We start from the raw sequence: 7,170 nt of genomic DNA, 5'->3' as shown, positions 1-7,170 counted from the left end.
TGATGAAAATCTGATTTGCTGCTGAAAATCCACTACTGTGAACAAGTTAGCCTTGTGGGATTATGATGGTTTGATAAAATGCAGAATTTATATTTGGAATATATTGATTAGGTCTTGCATTTATTTTTTGCTTATTTTTTATGTTATTATTTTGCTATATTATTTGTTGAAGAGGACTAGATCAGACACAAGCCCTAATAAAACTACTGGCAGAATTTCTGTGCCTCCCTCCCAGTGCAGTTGTGGTTTGGTGGCTGCAGCACTGCTGTGGTCAGTACCTGTCAGCAGAGTGGTTTGGAAATTGGAACTGCAACAGGAGCACGTTGACTATTTTTGTTCAGCCTTTTTTTGTGCACTTCACATTCTTTAGGTGCAGCTGTTGAACCTCAGTGGGGTCATCTTAAGTTCTCACTGTGATATGAGCTGTTTAAACTCTTTCTCAAGGGCAATTTTGAATAATCTGCAGTAAAATACACAGATTTCTCTTCCATTTCAGAAGCTTTCCAGAATGAATGGAAGACTTTGAAACCTGACCTTTGGTGTAGCAGCTGATTTCCTTTAAAAAACACATGCTGTTGTTCCACGTTGTGACTCCATGCTGGTTTCTCAACGTGTACAATCCACATTACAGCCAAAGTGTGCCCAGGTGGGCAGGGAGGCCAGGGGCACCTGGGCTGTCTGGTGTGTCCAGCAGGAGCAGGGCACTGACTGCCCCCCGTGCTGGCACTGCTGAGGCACCACCTCAAATCCTGGGAGCAGTTTTGGGGCCCCTCACAAGAAAGATATTGAGGGACTGTAGCATGTCCAGGGCAGGGAATGGAGCTGGGGAAGGGGCTGAGGGAGCTGGAAAGGGGCTCAGCCTGGAGAAAAGGGGGTCAGGGGGGGCCTTGTGGCTCTGCACAGCTCCTGCCAGGAGGGGACAGCCGGGGGGTTGGGCTCTGCTCCCAGGGAACAGGGATGGGACAAAAAGAAATGGCCTTAAGTTGTTCCAGGCGAGGGTCAGGGTGGATATTGGAGGAAATTTCTTCATGGAAAAGGTGGTCAGGCATTGGCTCAGCTACCCAGGGCAGTGGTGGAGTCTCCATCCCTGGAGGGGTTCAAAAGCTGCATGGGTGTGGCACTTGGGGACATGGGTTAGTGGCAGACTTGGAGGTTCTGGGGGTGTGGTTGGACTCCATGGTCTTAAAGGTCTTTTCCAACCTCAATCACACTGAAATAATTCAGTCCTATTGCTTGCTTGCTCTTTATGGGCAAGAGCACCGCTGATGGCAGAGTTCTGCTAAATCATTCACAACTGATTCTTTTTCCCTCTTTTCTCTTTGTTCCAATCCATGTGCTATTAATTCAGAGTTCACTCTAGCCTGAGGTCGAGCATCTAGACTGCCTAAGTACAGACTGCCAGACCCATTGTGCTGCTTTACAATGGTTTTAGCAGGAGCAATGAATGAAGAATCGTGCTAAGGAGAGCCTGAGGTCTGTAGGTGCCCAGGCTGGGGAGTGTCCCCTCCCTAGCACCAAAACCTCACAAATGGGCTCCTCTGGCATCCCACATCTGGCTGCTGAGTCAGAGGACAGTGACAGGCTCCAGCTTTTCTCACTTCTGGGCCTCTGCACAGCAGATGCCCCAGCACTGGGGCGAGATGTGAGCCCCGGGCTCCCTGGGTCTGGCCGGGGGATCCCGGAGAGGGGGAGCTGGGTCACTGTGAGCACAGGGAGGGCTGGCAGGGGCAGGGGGAGCAAAGGTGAGATTCAGTCTCAGCCTGGTGAAGCCCAGCAGGTCTGGTGCCCGGGTGAGCAGGGGATGGATGCACAGAGCAGTGTTTGTTCCCTGTGTGAGGCGTGGTGAGAGGCTGTCCCAGAGCAGCCCTCGGGCCCCTGTCCCAACCAGGCTGGGCAAATGGACAAAGTCCCAAAGCAGCCCTACCTACAGTTCAGCAGCCTCTTTCCCCAGCCTTGTCTGCAGGCTCATTTTGCAGGGCAAAAATGCAAGAAGCGAGATTTCCATGTGTGCCCAAAGGAGTTGCAGTTTGGGAAGGTGTGGGCTTTGGGTGAGGAATGAGGAGAGCTGTGTGTGCTCTCTTTTGTACAATAGCAACTGGCTCAGATTTGCAGCTTCCTCCCACCCCTTATCTCCCCAATACCAGCAACCACAGGCTGAGAACTGAAATAAGAAGTCCACTCTAGTTAACACTTGTTCCTTAAATTTAGCCATTCCTGGCTGTTAATTTAGCAGGGCTTTTCCTGCTGTTTCTTTCTACTTGATCAGGAAAAAACCCTCAATAGTAAAGTAGTGCTAAACCAGATTTATTTCCACACTGGGAAAAGTTATTGTTTCATGCTGTGTCCAATTTCATGTTGTTATTTAGCACCTTCAAGTCCCATTGCCTTCAGTGGGGTTGGGTTGTTCTGGGTGGAAACAAGCACTGCCATCCTGGCAAATCTGTCCCTGAAAATTGATAGAATCTGGTGATCAAATGAAATTAATTATGAAAGATTGTACTCATGGTACAATCAGCTCTGATTTGGCCAAAAGTAATCAAGTATTTCTCAAATATCTGTCAGACTAACATTTTGTTAATGCTTTCATTATTGCTACCAGAGAAAATACTCTTCTCTTGTACATAAGGAACCTGCTGCCTCTGTTTTCCCTCCATGGTTGAGTCAGAAGTAGTAAGAGAGCACAGGCTGTACATTTTTCTCCATTTATCTCAACCAGAAATGCCAGACTCTGTAATTTTTAAATTTGCAGTATCATCTTCCTAGGCCCTTTATTTTTCTGCGAGGCTGGAGTTCCATGAAATGGAGATTGATGGAAGTGCACAGGTTGCCTTGGGAAATACAGATCAGTGCAGAGGGGAACAAGGCAGGGCTGAATGGATGTTGCACTGATGACTCTGAGATTCATGACTGAGCTTGTTTTCATAGCAGTGGTTCTTCCTGCAGATGATATTAAGCTTCTTGGAAGCTAATTGTGTTTTTTTTAGCCCATGGGGCTTTTTTTCTAAGACAAATCAAATGTAGTAAATGTAGTCTGGGAAGCGTCAGCAGGGTTTGCAGTAGCATTGTTTGCCACTGGACAGCTTTGCACCACTGTAACAATTACAATTATTTTTACTTCTCTTTTAAAATCCTCTTCATGCCTGTGGTTTGCATGCCAGCTTGAGGAAAGCAAAAACAAACAATAGACTGACAGAACAATAATAAAAAACACCCCAACCCTGTGAAAAAATACTTCCAGAAGTGAGTGGGATAAAAAAATGGTTTAAGATTCTGCAGCATCCTTTTTATGGGATGGGGACACCCCAACTTCTTGTCTAATTTCCTGAAACTGCACAGCAGAAAGATTAAATTATTTAGGATACTTAGAAAGTTTGTAGTAAAGTTTTTACTTCTTGTTCCATCTGCAAAGTCCAGAGACATTTTTCAGCAAACCTGGTACTTTTCTGTAGCACCCTGGTTTTGGTTTCCTTAATTGGAAAATCATTTCTGTAAGGGAATATTTAATGGGCCTCAGTCATAGGTATGTGCTTCTTTTCCCTGATGAAGCAGCAGCATTTTGGAAGCAAAGGTTCAGGCACCTTAAATAATTAGTAATTAGGCACGAGGTTTTGGGTTGAGCCAGGGCTTACTATCAGCATCTGCCTTTTTATTAACTTGTTTTCACTAAGAACAAACATTTTGTTCTTCCTCCTCTCCAAAACTTATGTCCTATGTGTATTTTATTAACAACTGGCTGCAGACTCCTTTGACCCTTTTTGGGGTCTGTCCTGCCACTGAGATGTCATTTTGGAGATAAATATCAACATCTCCGACCACACTCCAGACTTAGAGGAAAAGAGCAGTGATGGAGAATGTTGAAGGGAATATAGGGAAGCAAACCATCTGCTCTCTCATCTAGTGCTCCAAATATTTGCTTCCCAAACTGAGAAATTAACATGAATTGAATCACAGCTTTATAGCAAGGAAATCTTTGAAATACTGAATCCTTCATGTTTAAAGTGGTCTGGCTCTGTCAGATATTTCTGAGGTCTTTTCAGAGGAGGAGGGATCCCTGGGTGTAGAATTACTTTGAATGCTCTTATTTCCACTTTAGAAGACTCTAAGGTTTGATGTCTTTCACCAACAAGTGAAAGAGCATTCTTTTAATGAATTTATGTCTTCTTTTTTTTTTTTTTTAAATGCCACTTTTATTTGTTATGGAACACAAGGAAGAGTGAGGCTGTGTATTCTCATGGTTCATTTCTGGCTATTACTGTTGTAAGTCACGTAACACTGTTCATCTATTTGAGACAGCTTTGCATAGTGAAGGGGAGCCCATATGAGATCCCAAATGACATTTTAGCTGAGGAAGATGCCCAAAATGACCAAAAGGGTACCACATGAACATTGTTAGGTAAATCTAATAGATTAGCTAAAATGTAGAGTGTGAGTGATGAAGGGGTTATTAATGTATATTAGAGTATATTAAAGTCGATAGATGATTTCCACTGATTCAGAGGGGTCTGCAGTGGACCACTAGGAAATGGTGTATTTTAGTTTTTTCCTGCCTTTATCTGTATTAAATGAAACCACATGTGAATTGTGTTATGACATTAATATAGCCATTTTAGGGCTCCCATATTTCAGGCAGGGTTTCATCTTAAAGGATTTCCTGGATGGAAAGATGTGCATATGCCATGCAGCAATTGAAATAGTTTCTCATTTCACTGAAAAAAAAAAAACTTGCAGAAATGACTAAAACCTCCTTTTTATTCTGGGAGAGCGACTTGGCCATATGTTGGCCATCTGCATATCATCTGAGAAACTTGCCATTAAAACCTTTGTATTACCTCAGAAAGTAATCTGCAGGCCCCACGGGTTTCAGACGGGCACTTTGAGAGTGGGTGGTTGTGCTCTCAGGCAGCCACGTGTGTCCCTGGCCTGGGGCTGCTCCTCCAGGTGGGAATGGTGTCCCCCACCTCCCACGTCACACCTGCCAGCCTGGCATGGGTGCTCCTGGTGTGGCACAGTGTCGTAGTTGAGACAGTCACAATACAAAGCAACGCTCCATTTTCAGAAGGCTCCAAACCCGTTTTTATTATAGCCTGCATGCTTTTTATACACTCTTACAAAACTCATAATTTACACTTTACTTATTGGTCAGGAAAGACAAAGTGCTCATTGGAATAGACAGTTGCAGGTTTCCCTTATTTATTCTTCTTTCTTTCTTGGTCTCTATGTCAACGACCTTGGTAGAAAATTCTTTCAGGGGTAAACATGGATCCTCTTATCAAACTTCTTTCTGGCTCACAGAAGTCACTGTGAAACCTCTTCCACAGCACAGGGCCCCTGCTGGAAGTCAGGCAAGGGGCAGGATTTCATTTCCCTCTCCCAACCCTCTCTGATGTGACTGTGCAAGAGGCAGAAAATACTTATGTTGATTCTGAAGGACCAGAAAAACTTGAACATGAGCCCGTCATGCCAGACTGACACTGGGGTGTCTTTATCCCCAGATCAGGGATAATTTGCTGGTGAAGGGGAATATCCCACCAAACTCCTTTCTAGCTGTGAAACTTCATTGTACAGGTCTAAGAGCTATTATTGTGGGTGGCCACATGTACTGGGCAGCCCAGAACCCCCCGTGTGCCAGGCTCACCCCACACGTGGGCAGCGAGGGGACGCTGCCTCTCTGCTCTCCTCTCAGCACACCCTGCCTGCAGGGTGCCTGCAGCTCTGGGGGCTCACATGTGTGAGAAATGACTGCTCACTTTTTAAAATTTTAAAGGCTTATTAAACCTTAACAAAAAATACAACAAAAGGACTAAAAAGGAAAAATTACAGCGCTGGGAGTCCCACCCGTGACTGCCAGCCATGTGGCTCATCTTCAAAGTGGATGCTTCCCCTTTTATACCTGTAGTCCCTCCTAAAGTCCTGTCAGTCGGCTCCTTCCCTGCTGTCCAGGGTGGAGATCACTTTCCTACACCTTGGCTGGAGGTCAGGTGTTACCACAGTAACAAGCCAAGCTCCCCAAATCCCCGAGTACCGAGGCCATCCCATGAGAACAATGCTGGGGGGAACACATTGCAGTAACATAACTATACATTTATAAAACTTCTCTTAACATACATATAATGTTCACCCTTTAATTGTGAGAGCCATCTCATTACTTATCCATAACAAAGAACATGGAGCTGTTAAGCAAGTCCAGAGGAGGCCACGAAGGTGAGCTGGGAGAGCTGGGGGTGCTCAGCCTGGAGAAGAGAAGGCTCTGGGGAGATCTAACTGCAGCCTCTTACTACTTGAAGGGGGCCTATAGGGAAGATGGGGTCAGACTTTTTAGCAGGGCCTGTTGTGGCAGGAGAAGGGGTGGTGGTTGTAAATTGGAAGAATGTAGATATAAACTAGATATAAAGAAGATCTTTGCTTTTTATGCTGAGGGTGGGCAGGCCCTGGCACAGGGTGCCCAGAGCAGCTGTGGCTGCCCCTGGATCCCTGGCAGTGTCCAAGGCCAGGCTGGACAGGGCTTGAAGCAGCCTGGGACAGTGGAAGCTGTCCCTGCCCATGGCAGGGGGTGGGATTGTGTGGGTTTTAAGGTCCCTTCCAACCCAAATCATTCTATGATTCTAAGAGCAAGGAAGTGCACTGTGGGACCAGTGTCTGTATTCCTATTCTTTGTGCTATCCCAGGAACTTCTGATGCCTTTGAAAAATACCCGTTGGAATCTGGACACTGGCAAAATGAAAACTGAAACAGTGGAGGTTGTACAAAGAGAGGAAAGAATTGTTCATGGAGTGCCAAGATTCAGCACTGCCCATGTGTGTCTGCCCAACTGTGATGTCCCCAGTGGGGTTTTCATGACTACATTGTGACCTGCCAACTGTTGCCTTTGTAAGGCTGGAGACTTCACTCACTGCCTTTGGCCAGAGCTTGCCAGAAGTGACTGGTGACTTTCTCATCCCCACGGTTAGAAAAGCACATGATGCTTCAAGTGGTTTGCAGCTGGTCCAGGAAGCTATTATTTCTTTCCAACTGTTAAATGTACTACAAAAATGTAAGATTATATTTCTAGTTGGCAATGAATAGCTGCTTGCTGTGCATTCTTGCTTTTGGAAATGAGGTGCCTGAGGCAAATAATCTACAGGTATGACAGGGGTAACTGGGATTTTGGAGTGCAGTAACCACAGAGGGCCA

The sequence above is a fragment of the Vidua macroura genome, chromosome 17, assembly GCF_024509145.1.
Source record: "Vidua macroura isolate BioBank_ID:100142 chromosome 17, ASM2450914v1, whole genome shotgun sequence".
In the NCBI taxonomy this organism is placed as follows: domain Eukaryota; kingdom Metazoa; phylum Chordata; class Aves; order Passeriformes; family Viduidae; genus Vidua; species Vidua macroura.
The sequence above is the reverse complement of the archived record's forward strand: the minus strand, read 5'-3'. Positions refer to the sequence as shown.